Here is a 21,564-nt window from a genome sequence, read left to right as displayed (position 1 = left end):
TGAGATAAGACATAGCTCTGATTTAAGGCCATTTAAATAATTAATGTACAAAAGAAAAATATACAATGACATTCCGTATTAGTCTCAAAGTACAAAAAGGAAAAACTAAAAACATTTTCCTTCTCCAAGGAAATAGTTAAAACATATCCAGGAACAACTATTAGGGATACATATACAGGATCCAGAAAGTTACACAATGGAAGAGTTAACAACCTAAGAATCGGGATTATAGATTTTGTATGTGCTGGAAAGTACATAGGGATATTCTACTCTAATCTCACTGTGTTGCAGCTGAGTAAAAAGATTCTCCAAAGACCATAAAGCTAGATACTGTGTGTGATGTGTGAGATATAAGCGGGAAAGTGGCAAGAGGTGTATATGAAAAAATTAGCCTAGTGTGGGAGGGGAAAGAGTATCCGAAAAATCAGAAAAAGGCTAGCTCCTGCAGGGCTTTGTAGGCTGTGTTAAAGAGTTTAGATTTTTAACTTAAAAAATTTGAGAAACTAATGTTTATAATCACGGAAATATAATCACAAAATATTAGTTTTATATTTCAGAAAAAGCACCCTAGAGAAGGTTGGAAAACACATCTCAAAGGACTAAACTCGGGGAAAGAGATTAGTTTAAATGTTATAATAATTTGGCATGTGAAAAAATAAAAAATAAGAAAGGAACAACTTACATAGAAGGAACGCAGGATGGAGGAAAGGAATGACAGTGGATGGAGAGATGGAGAAGAGGAAATATAGTTGTAATTTATCAATGAGGTAGAAGTTACACTCAACAGAAGTTTGTGAAAAATTAGATGGATCAGGAAGAAGGTGTCAAAGAATAAACATGGCATGAGATGGTTAAGCACATGGACATTAGGTCTAGACAGCCAAGTCGCAGGATGCTCTACTCACTGACCATATGGCTATGGCAAGTTACTCAACCTCTCTATGATTCAGCTTCCTCATCTGCAAAATATATATGACTATAGTATCTACCTCATAGGATGTTGTGAGGATTAATGAATTAAAATTTTTAAAATAGCAAGAACAGTGTCTGGTACATAGTAAGCTATATAAGGATTCAACAATGTTTGGAAAAGATTGACTTCTTTCATGAGTACTATTATCTACTGTGTTTAAAAAATATCTTAATAAAGGCAGAAATATGGGGAAAATAATATGTAAAACATAATGTCATATGTATATGAAATATGTTATTTTTACCTGTCAGCATTTGTTCCTTAGAGGAGCTACTTCACCCACAATATAAACGGTTCTACACAGGACTGGAAAAGGTCAGTTTTCATTCCAATCCCAAAGAAAGGCAATGCCAAAGAATGCTCAAACTACCGCACAATTGCACTCATCTCACACACTAGTAAAGTAATGCTCAAAATTCTCCAAGCCAGGCTTCAGCAATATGTGAACCGTGAACTTCCAGATGTTCAAGCTGGTTTTAGAAAAGGCAGAGGAACCAGAGATCAAATTGCCAACATCTGCTGGATCATCAAAAAAGCAAGAGAGTTCCAGAAAAACATCTATGTTTATTGGCTACACCAAAGCCTTTGACTCTGGAAATAAACTCTGGAAAATTCTTAAAGAGATGGGAATACCAGACCACCTGACCTGCCTCTTGAGAAATCTGTATGCAGGTCAGGAAGCAATAGTTAGAACTGGACATGGAACAACAGACTGGTTCCAAATAGGAAAAGGAGTACGTCAAGGCTGTATATTATCACCCTGCTTATTTAACTTATATGCAGAGTACATCATGAGAAACGCTGGGCTGGATGAAGCACAAGCTGGAATCAAGATTGCTGGGAAAAATATCAGTAACCTCAGATATGCAGATGACACCACCCTTATGGCAGAAAGTGAAGAAGAACTAAAGAGCCTCTTGATGAAAGTGAAAGAGGAGAGTGAAAAAGTTGGCTTAAAACTGAACATTCAGAAGACTAAGATCATGGCATCCGTTCCCATCACTTCATGGTAAATAGATGGGGAAAAAATGGAAACAGTGAGAGACCTTTATTTTGGGGGGCTCCAAAATCACTGCAGATGGTTACTGCAGCCATGAAATTAAAAGACACTTCCTCCTTTTGGGATGAAATTTATGACCGAGACAGCATATTAAAAAGCAGAGACATTACTTTGCCAACAAAGGTCCATCTGGTCAAGGCTATGGTTTTTCCATTGCTCATATATGAATGTGAGAGTTGGACTGTGAAGAAAGCTGAGCACTGAAAATTTGATGCTTTTGAACTGTGGTGTTGGAGAAGACTCTTGAGAGTCCCTTGGACTGCAAGGAGATCCAACCAGTCCATCCTAAAGGAGATCAGTCCTGGGTGTTCATTGGAAGGACTGATACTGAAGCTGAAACTCCAATACTTTGGCCACCTCATGCGAAGAGTTGACTCATTGGAAAAGACCCTGATGCTGTGAGGGATTGGGGGCAGGAGGAGAAGGGGATGACAGAGGATGAAATGGTTGGATAGCATCACCGACTCAATGGACATGGGTTTGAGTAAATTCTGGGAGTTGGTGATGGACAGTGAGGCCTAGCATGCTGCGGTCCATGGGGTCGCAAAGAGTTGGACACAAATGAATGACTGAAATGAACTGAACTGAACTGAGTGGAACTATTAACCAAGTGCCTGACCCTTTAACCATATTGATGGGCATGTAACCCTGATCATATCAATCATGACATTTTTCCTTATTAAATGGATGAATTACCCATGACTCAAGCATAAGTAAAAAAAAAATGTAAAAAAAAAGAAGCATAAGTAATTGGAATTCTTATAGAAAATTTTCTATATGCACATTGGGACTGAGAAAAACTCTTTTTGAGTTACAAGCTGTAAATGTATAGGCTTAGGGGTGACTACAGTCATTTTCCTTGCCACATGGAGAGAGTTTCTTCGAAAAAAATATTGATGAACAGAGAGCAATGGAGTCCCAGATACAGCAGTACCTGAGATTTACCTTTAAGCCTCCCAATTATGTCACCCAATTTCTTTATTGCTTAAACTAGTTTGAATGAAGTTATTGGTTTTTTTCATTTTTTTAACCACAGAGTAATAAGTATAATATGTTTAAGTTAAATGTTTGGGGGAATTTCTAAAAGATTCCTGACTTTATTAAAAAGCATAATTTTCATATGACACAGACATCCATGGAATAAGAGAAGAGTGGAAAACATCAAAATAGGATGATCATCAAAAATGTTGTGGTGGCAGAAAAATTAGACAAATTTCATAATATACAGAAAATATCTAAATTTAGGTGTAATGGAAACAAACAACAGAAGACTAAATGGAAAGAAATGGAGAAAAGAAAAGAAGTTAATGAAAGATGGAATTTAGTAACAGTTTCTGGCCACAATGTTGTCTTAGGGATTGTTTGAAAAGAATGGAGTAAGGAAGAGATTTAGCTATGACTACACCATCTGAAGCTTCCCAGGTGGTCCTAGCATTAAAGAATGCAGGAGACACAAGAGACACTTGTTTGATCCCTGGGTCAGGAAGATCCTGTGGAGGAGGGCATGGCAATCCACTCCAGTATTCTTGTCTGGAGAATCCCATGGACAGAGGAGCCCAGAGGGCTACAGTCCATGGGGTCACAAAGAGTTGGCTCAGATGGTAAAGCATCTGCCTGCAATGCAGGAGACCCGGGTTCGATCCCTGGGTCAGGAAGATCCCCTGGAGAAGGAAATGGCAACCCACTCCAGTACTCTTGCCTGGAAAATTCCATGGATGGAGGAGCCTGGTAGGCTACAGTCCATGGGGTTGCAAAGAGTCAGACATGACTGAACGACTTCACTAAAGTGACTTAGCATGTAGTGCACACACGCGTGCACACACACACACACGCACACATAATCTTAAGGATCCAGAGTTATTCAAGGCTTGACAGTCCACTTAATGACTCATCAGCACTAAAATGAAGTTGATAATAGTTGGGGTATCACTACAGTATATTCCTCAGCTAGACTCTATAGAAAAGAGCTAAACAATATCTAAGGTAGGTGCATAGATGTAGTTTTGAGAACATCAGAAATGCCTTTTAGGATTAGACAAAATGATTATCCAACTGGCACCAAGGAAAAGAGCTATGCAGAAACAAGCTTATAACATGTCACCTGCAAATTGTTACAGAGCTGCCAATGCATTTAATGTCCTTTTGCAGGCCTGCTATAGAGCTAGGATTTGAAAATGTCCTGTAAAGAACCTGTTCACTTGAGGAAAACAAAAAAGCTTCAGAAAAGGTTTCAAGTGGTATCTGGCCAGCTGCTCCTAAAGCAAGCTCTCACAGCTTAGAAAAAAAAGAAGGGGGGCGGGTAATGAAAATGCCGTGTAATGTTAACACCAAAATACAACTGTTACTAGATTTGGGGAGGTATTGCTCTTCAACTATAGATTTAAGAAAACATGGATGGCGACTGATGACATCAGGCTATGTGAAATTATTCAGAAAGAAAAGACAAATACTGTATGATGTCACTTATATGGAACCCAAAAAAGCCAAATTTGTAAAAATAGAGAGTAGAATGTGGTTTCCAGGGGCAATGAGTGGGGGTGGACATTCGAAAGAGGGGAGAGAAGAGTAGAGATATTATTTAAGGGTGGAAACTTGCAACTAGTAGACAAATCCTGGAGATCTAATGTACAGTAGAGTGAATAGACAACAATATTGTATTATAACTGTCAAACTTGCTAAGAGACTGATCTCTTTTATACATTATTAAAGTTTATACTCTAGTTACAGTTATTACCAAATATTGGCTATATTCCCTGTGTTGTACAATACGTCCTTCAGCATATCTTACATCCAATAATTTGTACCTCCCACATTCTCACCCATATAATGCCCCTCCACCACCCACTGGTAGCCACAAGACTGTTCTCTATATCTATGAGACTATTTCTTTGTTTGTTATATTTTGCTGGTTTATATTTTTGGATTCTACATATATATGATATCATATAGTATTTGTCTTTCTCTGTCTGACTTATTTCACTTAGCATAATGCCCTCCAAGTCCATCTATGTTGCTGCAAATGGCAAAATTTCATTCTTTTTATGGCTGAGTAGTATTCCATTGTGTGTGTGTGTGTGTGTGTGTGTGTATCTATCTATATACATACCACACCCTCTTTGTGTATAAGGGCTCCCTTTTCTCCACACAACCACTCCATAGCTGAGACTAGATCTTAGTTATTCCAGCCACACAAACACACACGATTATGTGACATGATAGAGGTGATAACTATTGTTAAAATAGAAATCACAACATATAAATGTATTAAATCAACATGTTGTTTACCTTAATTTTACAAAGTGTTATATGTTAAATCTCATTCAAGGGATAATCAGTAGAAAAAGTTTAGGGCAAAAGAGAATTGTTCTGGGCTGTGTTTGCTCTTGTTCTTTCACACTTTCTCTCACTACTGATCCCACTACAGTATCATTTGTTCTCAGTAGGCTAAACTGCCTTCCACTTCAAAGAAAATAGAAACCAGTAGGTATAGGATGGGGACATTCTTTATTTTCCAATGACTATTTTTGCAATTTTTCTTGCATTCACACTCATCCTTTTCTGGTATCTTCGTACTACAAAAAAAGAGGTACCTTTTCTACCTGAGACTAATATGTTCTGTTATTCTTTGTATACCAATCCTTTCAGAAAACATATTGGGTTGACGGTCTTCTTTCTTTCATCTTCAACCTCTATCTACCAGATCTTTTTCATCAGCATTCAAGCAAGCTCAATTTCTCCTATCTTAAAAGCATAACTCCCTAAGCCCCTCCTGCTGCTGTGTTATTTCTCTCCTCCAGGTCACAAACAGACTTCTTGGAAGAACTATTTGCAACTGCTATCTACATTCCTAATCTATACTCAAGACCCATCTCAATATAATTTGGTTTCTGCCTCCAGTAATTCACCAAAATATCTCTCATTAGGAACGCCTAGGAGTTCCTTAGTTTAAATTCAATGGATATTTCTCAGTCATTATCTACTTGCCCCATCAAAAGCACTCAATATTGGTTAAAAAAATCCTTGTTTCTAGAAATACTCTCTTCCTTTGGTTTACCTGCTACTCTTTTCATTAAGATTCTCTTCTTCTTTCATCTCTTGGTATTCCTGAAGATTCTGTGCTGGGTTGTCTCTTTTCCTAATACATTTTCAGCTGGTGGGACATCTTGTCCACTCCCATGGTTTCAATTGTCACAATAAGCTGAAGACTCAAAAATCTATATCTCTGTCCAGTTCATTCTCCTTAGTCTCAAACTTGTATATTCAACATTTTACTAGGCATCACAATCTGGATATAGAGTAGGCCTCTCATCCACCACATATCCAGAAATACATGGCCGATTTTTATCTCCCGCCAACAAATCTCATCACTGAACTCATACTGTTAGCTGTTAGAACTTCCACAGGTTAGAGTATCCAACAGGTATCTCAAACTCAACATACCCCAAACAGAACTTTTAATTCTCTCTCCCAAGCATGATGCTCTATAAGTTTTTTATCCATAAATTGTTTCATCTACTCGGTAACCCAAACCAAAATCACAGATTTTATTCTTAAAGTGTTGCTTTCCCACATTTCCTCATAGAGATCAATTTAACCTTACAATTATTCTCTTGGCAAGTATTTTATTTAAAATCACACTTCTATATATTTACATTAAAATATCTATCCTAAACTTGCTAATCAAAATGCTTGCCAGGTCTGGCTAATCATAAACAATTCCTGACCAGTCAGTCAAAATGGTACCCCCATCTCCATTTAATCAAAGAAATGGTCTTTGCAGCAAAATATCCATAATATTCCACGAATTCATGGGATATGTGACAATGAGAAAACTAAAGTTGTTTGAATGAAGAGCACTGCACAGATAAGACAAAAGATCTAGCATCAGGTTCAACCCAATCCTCTTTCCTTGATTTTGCACATAGATTCATTATTAGCTAATCTCATCACCTTTACTTCCAACCTTTTCCCAAATTTTCCTCTCCTCTCCACCCCCACAAGCCATCAACCTAACCCAAACCATACTTTCTTTTGCTTGGACCACTTTATAAGTATCTCAATAATCTGATTCCTGTCTTTAAATTTACCTCTTAAAGTTCACTCTCTACAAAATAGCCAGAGTAAACCTTTCCAAAGAACAAGTCAGATCACACTGCTTCAAACCTTTCAATCACTTACCAATTCATTTAGAAAAATATCTGAAGTTCTTGCCACAGCCTACATAACCTCTACCTACCAATCAACTTCATCTCTTGCCATTGGTCTCCAGCACCTACATATGAACTGTGAAGGAAATTAAGATTTTTTTTAAAAAAAAGATATATTTAGATAACTAGCACGTTCTCTGTGATAAGGATACCAATTGTCCTGATATCAGTCACAAAACTTTGGTACAGTAATAATACCTAATAAACGCATATTACTTTAGGGGTTATAAAGTATTTTTGATTATATTAACTTATTTAGACCTCAGTGTATGAAATAAATGGAACAAGTTTCATAATCTTCATTTTATAAGGCTGAGATAACATCACTCATTATCAGAGAAATGCAAATCAAAACCACAATGAGGTACCATTACATGCCAGTCAGGATGGCTGCTATCCAAAAGTCTACAAGCAATAAATGCTGGAGAGGGTGTGGAGAAAAGGGAACCCTCTTACAATGTTGGTGGGAATGCAAATTAGTACAGCCGCTATGGAAAACAGTGTGGAGATTTCTTAAAAAGCTGGAAATAGAACTGCCATATGACCCAGCAATCCCACTTCTGGGCATACACACCAAGGAAACCAGATCTGAAAGAGACACGTGCACCCCAATGTTCATCGCAGCACTGTTTATAATAGCCAGGACATGGAAGCAACCTAGATGCCCATCAGCAGACGAATGGATGAGGAAGCTGTGGTACATATACACCACGGAATACTACTCAGCCATTAAAAAGAATTCATTTGAATCAGTTCTAATGAGATGGATGAAACTGGAGCCCATTATACAGAGCGAAGTAAGCCAGAAAGATAAAGACCATTACAGTATACTAACACATATATATGGAATTTAGAAAGATGGTAATGATAACCCTATATGCAAAAGCAGAAAAAGAGACTCAGATGTATAGAATAGACTTGTGGACTCTGTGGGAGAAGGTGAGGGTGGGATGTTTCAAGAGAACAGCATCGAAACATGTATATTATCTAGGGTGAAGCAGATCACCAGCCCAGGTTGGATGCATGAGACAAGTGCTCGGGCCTGGTGCACTGGGAAGACCCAGAGGGATTGGGTGGAGAGGGAGGTGGGAGGGGGGACCGGGATGGGGAATACATGTAAATCCACAGCTAATTCATTTCAATGTATGACAAAAACCACTGCAATGTTGTAAAGTAATTAGCCTCCAACTAATAAAAGTAAATGAAAAAAAAAGAAATGTGAAAATAATTCTTATTTACATCACATATCACTCTTATTTAGAAGTCTCTGTTAACAAATAATATATTCTGTCTTCTTGAGACTTTCATTGCTATGGAGACTTATAAGAAAATAGAAGCATTATTGCTTAAAAAAAATGCAATTCCTCTAAGGACAAAGTGAGACATGAACACATATTTAGCTAGAAATGTATACCAGCAAAAGGATCGCTACTCATATATCCCCTGTCAAAAGTTTTCTGTGTTTTTGTTTTTTTTTTTTTTTTTACTATTTTACTTTTGGAAACAAGAAAAAAAAATGTCCATGTCTAATATTCTGGGATGATTCAACACCATATATTCTCACTGTATTATAACCATCGCCTAGGCAATAGCCATGTGTTACTCACCATGGCAACTTCAATACACTTCCTGACACAAAGAAAGTTCCTAGTATATTAGTGTTGAATAAATATATACATGTATCAGCAGTTCATCCAGGTTAAGTGTCTACAAATATAAAAGAGAAATCATGTTGTCTTGCCTATTCAATAAATACATTTACCCATATATTTATCACTGTGCTCATCAAATGGACCAAATGATCTTTTTTTCTATAGACATTCATTGAATTTTAGCTGAACTACTTACCTAGAACTTTTCTCTCCTACATTCTAATATGTTGTACCATGACCAGAAACATTTCTGAGGTATAAGAGAGACAGCAAACTGTACCCTAGTATTCATTCTGTCCTTCTTCTCAGTTTCTGCTGGGAACCTACCTACTCAGCTAAAAACTATATTCCCTAGTCTCCCTGTAGTTAGGCATGCCCACATTACTATGTTCTACACAATGGGATGTAGGCAGAAGTGCAGTGTGTAGCTACTGGGTGATCTTTTTAAGGACAAAGCTACTTGCTGAGGACAGTCTTGAACTGTTCTACACGAGAGAAAATTAATTCTCTTGTATCTGAACATCTGTTTTGTACTCTTTATTACAACAGCTTAGGCCATTCTTTAACTAATATACCAAATCACTTTAGATGATGATCAGTATTACAAAACCAAAATGTGTCACCTTGTATGAGAACTAATTTCAACTTGAAACCATCTATTTTGAGTGGACTTTGAGACACTTAAAAATTGACAGCACAAATATTTAGTTGTTTTTTAGAATATGGATATTTAGAGCCTATGCAATAGTATTGAAAAGAAGTACACTTTACTAAGTTGTTGACTGCTTGGCTTTTATGATTGCTTTTAGTAGGTTTCTCTAAGTATGCTATTTACCAAACTGCTTCCCATAAATCATTAAAAGCCCACAAGAAGTAAGTAAGCATTGTGTGTTTGCCAAACACTCATGCATAGATGCACAGGCATATGGCAGGGGTTGGGAATAATGATATAAAGAAAGGAGGATCCTGTTGTCACATTTGAGAAACTCTTGGTTAGGCAGGTTTATTGACTATAGCACTTCTCAGACCCTTTAATATCCCATTAACATGGCTCTATATTATTAATTCCATACTGTAATGAGCTGCCATATGAGGGCACATATGATGCAAAGCCATTAAACAGTGTCACAAGCTCATTTGAGTTTATTTAAAAGTGGAATACACTCTCAGGTTCACTAGAGACCCTACCATTACTTAAAATCCCACATCTATACTCCACAAAATTTTGAACTCCTCAGTTCCTAAAGGCATTTGTAATCTATGGTTTAAACAAACAATTCCAGATTTAAATTTACACTCCTTTAGGTGAGCCCCAGGCCAATTCACCACCTAGGAAAACACACATTAAAATTTAGGAAATCAACAGGGGTGCTCTTCTTTGAATGTCACTTGATAAAATGTAGTGAATTCTAGCTTTGGGCACTGAATATTTCTTTGCTCGGTTATTTCAGTAAAACTAAAAAGGTGTACTCTGAATAAAGTTTCTTAGTATGGTAAAGTAATAACTCTACTTTGTTTTGTTACCAAGAAATAAAGGGAAGAGCTTCTTGCTATAGTTTTCCATACCACCAAATTTGCTGCAGACTGCTACTGCTTCAGAATCATAAACTCAAATGAAGCAAGCTAGCTAGAATTTGCTAGTACAGTAAAGTTGCCTTTGGGAAATAACAGAAAGAGGCTGAAAAGAAAAAAATTGCTCAGCCTAGTCATTGAAGCAGCAAGGATCTTAGATATCAGTGATTTCCATCCCACTTAATAAACTTTAAACAAAGATATGATGGTATTGGTTATCATTTATATTAAGCAGGCTAGAGAATTACATGTTCCAATTATACGCCTCAGAGCAAAGTGATTGCTATGAATCTATGCTCTTAGCCAATACTTACCAGCAATGCTTTGCAAAAACACAAGACAATCCAAAACGCTCCATCAATGAGGCAGTTTACATGAGGCAAGAAAATGATGCCACTTGTGTCACTATCTTTATAGTCAATGAGGATGTTCCTACTTCTCCCCTGCCTTTCATCTTCACATTTTATAAAAATAAAAATGGAATGCATTTTCAAACTAGTTGAGAGAAAAAAGCCTCTGGGGTAGAGTCCTTAAATTTATTTTGGAGATCATTATGGTAGCTAACGAAAAGGCCCTGTAATAAATCTATGATCCACTGCTATGAACTTCCTAGCATTCAGAGAGCCATAGGCTGATTGCTAACCAAACCTACTGTTCTGTGCTTTTCACCTAATCTCCACAATTTGGAAACTTCATTTAGTGGACAAATGGTTAGCAACTCAATTTCAGAAAGTGTCTGGATTTCTCCCAAAACAAAAAATTAGAAAAGTACAGTATTTGACCTATTGCTGTTTAGTCACTAAATTTTGTCCAACTCCTTTGAGACCCCATGGACTGTAGCCTGTCAAGCTCCTCTGTCCATGGGATTTTACAGGCAAGAATACTGGAGTGGGTTGCCATTTCCTACTCCAGGGAATAGGGATAGAAGCCCAAATCCTGCTTTGGCAGAAACAGTCTTTACCACCGAGCCACCAGGAAAGCCCTATATGATGTATAAATAATGTGCTTTTTCATAGCAATCCTGACTGTATTTATCATCAAGTTCTTTTTAGCATAACTTTCAAAATGACCATATAAACACAGCTTGAACAAAGTTTTCAGTGTCCACACAGAATATATATTATCCACTGTGACCCATCTCTGTCAGTCAAAAATTTTGCTAAGTGGAATTATAGAGAGAATCTAGTTTCTTTTTGGATTCTATGTATATGAGTTATCATATACACATAGTGAATGTATATGAATTATCATATACAAACAGTACCAGGGCCTCGCTGGTAGCTCAGCTGGTAAAGAATCTGCCTCCATATGATTATCTCAATAGACGCAGAAAAAGCCTTTGACAAAATTCAAGATCCATTTATAATTTAAACTCTCCAGAAAGCAGGCATTAAAAGGAACATACCTCAACATAATAAAAGCTATATATGACAAACCCATAGCAAGCATCACCCTCAATGGTGAAAAACTGAAAGCATTTCCCCTGAAATCAGGAACAAGATAAGGGTGCCCACTCTCACCACTACTATTCAACATAGTTTTGGAAGTTTTGGCCACAGCAATCAGAGCAAAAAAAAGAAGTAAAAGGAATCCAGATAGGAAAAGAAGAAGTGAAACTCTCGCTGTTCGCAGATGACATGATCCTCTACATAGAAAACCCTAAAGACTCTACCAGAAAATTACTAGAGCTAATCAATGAATATAGTAAAGTTGCAGGATATAAAATTAACACACAGAAATCCCTTGCATTCCTATACACTAACAATGAGAAAACAGAGAAATTAAGGAAACAATACCATTCACCATTGCAACAAAAAGAATAAAATACTTAAGAGTATATCTACCTAAAGAAACAAAAGACTTATACATAGAAAACTATAAAACACTGATGAAAGAAATCAAAGAGGACACAAACAGATGGAGAAACATACCATGTTCATGGATTGGAAGAATCAATATTGTGAAAATAACTATACTACCGAAAGCAATCCCTATCAAGCTACCAATGGTATTTTTCACAGAACTAGAACAAATAATTTCACAATTTGTATGGAAATACAAAAAACCTCGAATAGCCAAAGTAATCTTGAGAAAGAAGAATGGAACTGGAGGAATCAACCTGCCTGACTTCAGACTATACTACAAAGCCACAGTCATCAAGACAGTATGGTACTGGCACAAAGACAGAAATATAGATCAATGGAACAGAATAGAAAGCCCAGAGATAAATCCATGAACCTATGGACACCTTATCTTCAACAAAGAACGCAAGAATATACAATGGAAAAAAGACAACCTCTTTAACAAGTGGTGCTGGGAAAACTGGTCAACCACTTATTTTGTAAAAGAATGAAACTAGAACACTTTCTAACACCATACACAAAAATAAACTCAAAATGGATTAAAGATCTAAATGTAAGACCAGAAACTATCAAACTCCTAGAGGAGAACATAGGCAAAACACTCACCGACATAAATCACAGCAGGATCCTCTATGACCCACATCCCAGAATATTGGAAATAAAGGCAAAAATAAACAAATGGGACCTAATGAAACTTAAAAGCTTCTGCACAACAAAGGAAACTATAAGCAAGGTGAAAAGACAGCCCTCAGATTAGGAGATAATTATAGCAAATGAAGCAACAGACAAAGGATTAATCTCAAAAATATACAAGCAACTCCTCCAGCTCAACTCCAGAAAAATAAATGACCCAATCATAAAATGGGCCAAAGAACTAAACAGACATTTCTCCAAAGAAGACATACGGATGGCTAACAAACACATGAAAAGATGCTCAGCATCACTCATTATCAGAGAAATGCAAATCAAAGCCACGAGGTACCATTACACGCCAGTCAGGATGGCTGCTATCCAAAAGTCTACAAGCAATAAATGCTGGAGAGGGTGTGGAGAAAAGGGAACCCTCTTACACTATTGGTGGGAATGCAAACTAGTACAGCTGCTATGGAGAACAGTGTGGAGATTTCTTAAAAAACTGGAATTAGAACTGCCATATGACCCAGCAATCCCACTTCTGGGCATACACACTGAGGAAACCAGATCTGAAAGAGACACGTGCACCCCAATGTTCATCACAGCACTGTTTATAATAGCCAGGACATGGAAGCAACCTAGATGCCCATCAGCAGACAAATGGATGAGGAAGCTGTGGTACATATACACCATGGAATATTACTCAGCCATTAAAAAGAATTCATTTGAATCAGTTCTAATGAGATGGATGAAACTGGAGCCCATTATACAGAGTGAAGTAAGCCAGAAAGATAAAGACCATTACAGTATACTAATGCATATATATGGAATTTAGAAAGATGGTAACGATAACCCTATATGCAAAACAGAAAAAGAGACACAGATGTACAGAACAGAATTTTGGACTCTGTGGGAGAAGGCGAGGGTGGGATGTTTCAAGAGAACAGCATCAAAACATGTATATTATCTAGGGTGAAACAGATCACCAGCCCAGGTTAGATGCATGAGACAAGTGCTCGGGCCTGGTGCACTGGGAAGACCCAGAGGGATCGGGTGGAGAGGGAGGTGGGAGGCAGGATCGGGATGGGGAATACATGTAAATCCATGGCTGATTCATGTCAATGTATGACAAAAACCACTACAATATTGTAAAGTAATTAGCCTCTAACTAATAAAAATAAATGAAAAAAAAAAAAAAGAATCTGTCTGTAATGTGGGAGACCTGGGTTTGATCCCTAGGTTGGGAAGATACCCTAGAGAAGGGAAAGGCTACTCACTCCAGTATTCTTGCCTGGAGAATTTCATGGACTGTATAGTTCATGGGGTCACAAAGAGTCAGACCTGACTGAGCAACTTATATTTTCACTTCATATGAATTATCAAAGACAAAATTACTCTAGATTTGTTTCACTTGTCTGTGGTTATAAATGCAATATTGTAAAGTAATTAGCCTCCAACTAATAAAAATAAATGGAAAAAAAGAACAAGCAAAAAAAAGAACTCTTAATTTAATGCAAAGAGAAAAATAAATATTGTAAGCTCCGGGAGTTGGTGATGGACAGGGAAGCCAGGCATGCTGTGGTCCATGAGGTCGCAAAGAGTCAGACATGACTGAATGACTGAACTGGACTGATCTGAGCTACCCAGGCTGTGTATGTGTATATATGCTCTCAAATGAACAGAGTGAAAATCAGAACCTTGTCAACCAACTATTTCATGTACCCCTGAGTTCTGTGATTTTGTCATTCTAACAACTCGACTTTTCCTGTGCAATTTTGATGTTTAAAAAGATGTTTCAAGAGAACAGCATTGAAACATGTATATTATCTAGGGTGAAACAGATCACCAGCCCAGGTTGGGTACATGAGACAAGTGCTCGGGCCTGGTGCACTGGGAAGACCCAGAGGGATCGGGTGGAGAGGGAGGTGGGAGGGGGGATTGGGATGGGGAATACATGTAAATCCATGGCTAATTCATTTCAATGTATAACAAAAACTACTGTAATGATGTAAAGTAATTAGCATCCAACTAATAAAAATTAAAAAAAAAAAGATGGCATTTGTAATAATTGGCAGTAGTATTTAAATAGCAGGCATTAATAGGTGGTCCAAGAAGGCAGAAAATTGAAATCAGGGAGTCTGGTAATAAAGACTAGGCAAATTTCCATGGCACAGGTGAAACAAGGTGTTACAAAAGGCAGAAAGGTAGGGTACTCTGTCAGCATGTAATAGGTAGAGATCTAGTTAGGGCTGCCTCATTGCACAACTCCAGGGGCACCACTAACATTACAGTCTGCCCCATGGTGTCCCCTGGAATTGTGCAGTGTACAGCTTGCAAGGCCATATGTGACAGTCCTGGGCCTAGGTAGATAGGCAGTGTCGGGAAATCAGGCAGCATTTGAAAAGGGTCAAAACATGGCAAATGAAAGTTTGGGTATGGATTCTAATCTTTGGGAATATATCATGATAAAGATAAGAATTTCAAAGGAATCAGAATAATTGGCAAAGGATCAAGCACAGGAGAAAATCAAGGCCTAGTTATGGTATTACAGAAGGAGGCAGATTCCCTGGTCATAGGAAACAAGGCCAGAAAGGCCTCAGTTATTGCACAAAGTCAAAATAATATCCTCAGCAAAAGTACTTGGTGTTGAGTATTGGCCAATGGCTACTTAAATTCCCTTTACTAAAGAACAGGACTACTGCCAGAATTTGTGGTAATTTAAAACTATTAATAGCAAGTAAATGACCTCTTTTTTGGCATTCAGATATATTCAAGGGCAGAATTGCATCAAACTTTTAATATCCTAGTGTCCGTATTTGATGCTTTGTTCTGTAAAAGATACTAAAATATAAAGATTACCTAAACCTAAGACCAAACTATCTGCACAAAAATGAAAAAGTCATCCAAGTACAGAATCGGTTGATCTGACCTGGCTAAAAACCTCTGTGTTTCCCAATATGAAAGAGAAAAACACCCAAAAGATTAAAACATTAGATGTCATACAAATTACTCTAAGTTTCTTAGCTATAAAAACTCACTATCCTCACTTGTAACCTGTTATCTAGTTAACCTCAGAGATATTTTAAGCTAAATCACAGTTAAGATATATAACATTTTACCTGGAAAAAGATGTTTGGAGTCTATTTCCTCATAGTTACTAGAGTTTTTACATGTCTTACAAAGCACTAGGGAGTCACAAAAAGAAAGCATAGGCAGGGATCCCCTGGTGGTCCAGTGGTTAAGGGATACAGGTTCAATCCCTGGTCTGGGAAGATTCCACATGCAATGGGCAACTAAGTCCATGGACCACAACTACTGAGCCTGTGCTCTAGAGCCCAGAAGCCACAACTACTGGGCCCGCACACCGCAAATACTGAAGTCCACGTGCTACGGAGCGTGTGCTCTGCAACACAAGAAGCCGCTGTAATGAAAAGTACACATACCACAGCTAGAGAGTAGCCCTCACGCTCCACAACTAGAGATAATAAAAAATGTTAAAAGGAATCGTAGGCAAAGGAATGTTTGCCAAATATCACACACTCTGGCTGTGTAATTAAAATTCAAGCTTATTGGCAGGAAAGCATTAAAATGAATCTGTAATATTTAAAAGCTACAAATTCATGTTCGTTGACCTATGTGTATGATGGGACATGCACATTCAGCATTAAAAGTTATATAGTTTTTGATGAACAAACATTTTCATGCATTGATACGTCAGAACCCTGAAAACTTGCTTTGTGTTATTCATCCTTAAAGATAATGGAAAGTGGTTACTTCACTAAAATGGGGAAAGTGAAGAAATCTATTTAGGGTTAGGGATTTAGGAGTTTAATTTTAGATGTGCTGAATTTGGAGTGGCATAGCATACAGAAAAATAGCTTATAACAAGTGGTCAAGCACCAAGTTGAAATCCAAGCTCTACAACTTACTAGTTTATGTGAACTTGGGAAAGTTATGAATCTACTGTCAACTTGTTATTTAATCTCTGTAATAAGGATAATGAAAGCACCTACCTCATAGAGTCACTGAGAGAATCCAATGAGTCAGCACTTGGAGAATAGTCAGAACAGTGCAAGGCAGTGCTCAATAAATAATCTTACTGTTACTGGTGTTGCCTTTGCTGTTTTAACCTCTGCTGTTTCAGTTGTTGCTGTTATATTTAGGGGAATATTTCAGCAGATATTTATAAAAGCAGAAACAGATTGGGAAAGATATTTGGACCTGTAAATAAAGGTTTGTCATGGCTCTGATGAGCTTTAGGAGTTTTGATTTAGTAGAATGGTGGGAAGAAGCTTCAGATGAAATATTCCTAAGTCGGGGGTTAAGGAGAGACTGGGTGGTAAGGGTAGAAAGTTAACTTGTAAAGAGAAGTTAGTTGTAAAAGGAAGGAAAGAAATAAGGATGAATCTACAAAGGGCAGTAGGGTCAAGTAAAGATGATTTTCATGAAAAGGGAAATCTGTGGGAGAAGCATGACCTGTGAGCCACTATTTCAGGAGGTTCCAACTGCTCTTTTAGCTCAGGTAACAGATTTTCTCTCTCCTTCCCTTTCTTTAGCTTATATAATCAGTCCTAATGACTCAGCAGTTTTCCAACTCCATGATTTTCCTAATTCTTCCTCTCAGTTTTGTGCTCCAATATCTCCCTTACTTGTTTTGTTAATGGGCTTCTCTAGTCCTCAAACAGTATGAGGAGGGGCTATGTAATTTTCACAGAGGGCACAATTGTCCTCAAAGAGAGAACAAACAAAGGTTCTCATTTCCTCTGCATCTGGACTCAGCATGCTCTTTTTGATGACCTACTCTCAGAAGTAAATTTTCCACTGTGGCCTCTAATTTTGTGCATAAGATTCTTCTCAAGGTTACAATCTGGTTGCAGGTGCAAAGAAAAAAATTGCACGAGGGGAAATATTCTAAATGGAATCTATGGCTCATCAAGCTGTCTCTGACCTTTCTTATTTACTTCAACATCAATTTTCTTCACAACATAAGTACATAATACGACAGCATGGTAGCTATAGTCATGACAAGGGCAAGACTGCCTGATGGTTTCAGGGTGGCTTTCCTGAGATTGATCTATTAATACTTTAGTGGAATATTTCTTGGTCCATCCTCAACTCTAGGTTATAAAACTATGATTCACCAAAATCTAAATAACAGGAAAATAAGTTATGAATGAAAATTTGACTGTATACTATCATAACAGGATATACATTTATTACCAGTGACATTCATATCTTGACATCTAGGTACCTTGTATATTAAATTTGTAAGTCCTGGTGAATACAGATCAAGAAAAAGTAAGTTTTTTCATTTGGAGGGTGACAGAGGCTATTCAATTTCTCTCCTGTAAAACAGAATCATTTGTTGTTATTGTTCAGTTGCTCAGTTGTATCCAGCACTTTGTGACCGCAAGGACTGTAGTCCACCAGGTTCCTCTGTCCACAGGATTTCCCAGGCAAGAATACTGGAGTGGGTTGCCATTTCCTTTTCCAGGGGATCTTCCCAACCCAGGGATCAAACCCACATCTCCTGCATTGGCAGGTGGGTTCTTTACCACTAAGCCACCAGGGAAGCCATGCTTGTACTAAATTGGAGTACCTGCATAGACTGACTTGTTTACACCGCACAAGTCTAAGGGATGCCATTTACATTGTAATCTACATGAATCATACCCTATGGAGTTTTGCAGGATCCAATTTGAGAGGCTTTAAACAGTAAATCTGAAAACCCTGTCTCTCCTTTCTATGTGTGGGGTTGGCTAATTCCTGATAATATGTGTCTTTATATTCCAAATAATTACAAGCATTCCACATTAAAATATTGTTCCTAATTTACACATTCCATTCATTACAATTAAGTGCAATGTCCTGATAATATAAAACAGTGGTTCCCAAAAGATATTATATAAGAGGAAAGAAAACTAGTCCTTGTTTAAAATGCAGATCTCATGTACCCATACCCAGGGACTCTGTTTCAATAGGTCTGGGGTAGAACCTATGAATCTGTATTTTAAAAAGCATTCCTGATGGTCCTAAAGAAAGTTCTCCTTGAGAAACAACTCCTAAAATGCAGATTAATCTCATCAGTTACCCCTTTCCAAAGAACCCTCTAAGATATGGTACCACTGGGAAGGTTTTCTTTACATAACTAATTTCAACCATGGTGTAGAGATTTTTGTCCACTTTCCTAGACATGAAACTCTGCCTGATCATGAGGTCTATCTTTGTCCATGAACCACACCAATACTTAGGACAACACTTCAAAGTAAAGTGTACTTTTTTAAAGTGAGAAGTTAGAAATTCAGTGTGAATCTTTTCACTCCTTGCTTGAGTATTTTATTTAGGCTAATTCTATTCTGGTGACTGCCAAATGCTCACAGCATGGCTGATTTCCAGTCGGTACTCTCCTTAGACTAAAATATCTTATTTTTGATCATCTTCCCTGCATGATTGCTTCTACTGGATAGGTTAAATCTGGTTTTCTTGTCTGCTTACATCCTTAACCTCTCCCGGAGAGGTTATTGTTTGGATTATCAATAATGGTCATAACACTTTCTCCTTTACTATCACTTCAAATTTAATTAACATGCCATTTAAATTCTTTTCAAAGCCATTAATGAAGACATTCGCCAAACACATACATAACACCATCCCTCTGCAACTGGAATTATTGTCACCTACCAAACAAGGCCCATGTTTCAATTGTTTTAGCTCCATTTCAAGGCTTCTATAAATGCAGGGCCATTCACTGGCAACATACATTTATAGAAAAGAGATTTATTCAAGCCAAAACTCCATAAAGGTGAACACCCAACCAATAATCAAAAATGCAAAACTTTAATAAAAAACCTAGCACAACAGCAAATAATTAAATTTAGCCATGGTTTTGGAGGGATGTGCTATAGTGATCCATCTTGCTCTCTTTCACTGGGACCTATAATTCCCATAATCAGTAATATTTGAATATAGAGGTTAAATCTTCTCCAGACGCGGAAAAAACTTTTGCTCTATTCCTTATGAATTTGACCCCTAGTCAGTGAATTCAATATCTGATCATTTTTGTTAGAATCTCAGATCTCATGCTCCAATTTAACTAGTCATCTTTTCCCCCTGGAATTAAGATTTATAATAACTTGAGTCTGTGTTATTTCTACATCTCACCATCTTCACCAAGACTGGGACTCTGACTTCTTTAATAGACCTCTAGGAGCAGCAGTTCAACACTTGAAATCAAACCCAAATGCAGAGGCACCAGTGACTGTCAGCTGATCGCCAAGCTATTTACCATCTTCCAGTATCTCAGATCACAGACTTCTGTTGTGCAGAAGTCCACAGTACTTACAAGGAGAATTAATTTCAGAAGAACACAATGAGATATATAACAGAAGTAACTTAGGCTGATAGAGTCAGGGAAGGTTTGACAGAGAGAATGACATTTAACCTAACCTCTAAACTAATTTGGGGGAAAATGGTGAGAGAGAAAGAGAAATACAGGATAATTAAAATCTACCTAATTTCTACCTTGCATGTCTAATAGGCATATCAGAGTTTAAATTATCCAAAAACAATACTTTTTATTCTTCACCTCCTCCCACTACCACTACTATCAAAACTGTACATCCTCCAAGTCTACAATCTTTAATATCCCCTGGTTCAGGAGTTCATCTTTTCAATATTTCTTTTAAATATTTTTTTAAAACTTAATATTGGGAAAACCTTATATTGTCGTACATGTTGCATATCTTTTCCCCACTTTTGTGTCTTTCAGGCAACTTTAATTATGGTAAATTTTACTACACCAAGCTTTTAACTTTATATATGTCATATGTACCTTTTTTGCTTTATGATCTCTATTTTCCCCACCATACTTGGAAATGTCTTCCACAAAATATGATCATATATTTATTCCTGTTTACTTTTTACACATGTAAATCTTTGATCCATTTGAAATTTATTTTTATGTAAGAAGTGAGACAGAGATACAGAAACTACCATTTATTGAGGGCTTACTGTGTGCCAGGCACATTCATTATTTCATTATGATGTATTACTCTCCCATTAAAGAGATGATAAAACAAATGTTCAGAGAGGTTAAGTAACTTGTAAAAAGTCATACAGCTGGATAACAGCAGAGCAGGGGTTTGAACTTAGCATTGTTGTCCAGTCACTAAGTCGTGTGGTACTCTGTGACCCCATTAATTACAGCAAGCCAGGCTCTTCTGTCCTTCACTATACCCTGATTTGCTCAAATTCATGTCCACTGAGTTGGTGATGCTATCTAACCATCTTATCCTCTGCCTCCCCCTTCTCCTTTTGCCTTCAAATTTTCCCAGCATCAGGATCTTTTCCAATGAGTAGGCTCTTCACATCAGGTGGCCAAAGGATTGGAGCTTCAGCTTCAGCATCAGTCCTTCCAATGAATATTCAGGGATGATTTCCTTTAGGATTGACTGGTTTGATCTCCTTGCTGTCCAAAGGACTCTCAAGAGTCTTCTCCAGCACCACAATTTGAAAGCATCAATTCTTCAGCATTCAGCATCCATACATGACTACTGGAAAAACCATAGCTTTCACTACACAGACATTTATCGGTAAAAGGATGCCT

The 21,564-nt window shown here is 37.5% G+C and overlaps 1 long non-coding RNA gene across 2 annotated transcripts in view; it reads right to left on the bottom strand.

Annotated features, from left to right (window-relative positions):
* Positions 1 to 21,564, bottom strand: part of LOC139033972 (uncharacterized) — a 623,512-nt gene that overhangs the window by 541,846 nt on the left and 60,102 nt on the right. The gene's annotated exons all lie outside the window — the stretch shown is intronic.

Source organism: Odocoileus virginianus, unplaced genomic scaffold (genome assembly GCF_023699985.2).
Source record: "Odocoileus virginianus isolate 20LAN1187 ecotype Illinois unplaced genomic scaffold, Ovbor_1.2 Unplaced_Contig_12, whole genome shotgun sequence".
NCBI lineage: Eukaryota > Metazoa > Chordata > Mammalia > Artiodactyla > Cervidae > Odocoileus > Odocoileus virginianus.
The sequence above is the reverse complement of the archived record's forward strand: the minus strand, read 5'-3'. Positions and strand labels throughout refer to the sequence as shown.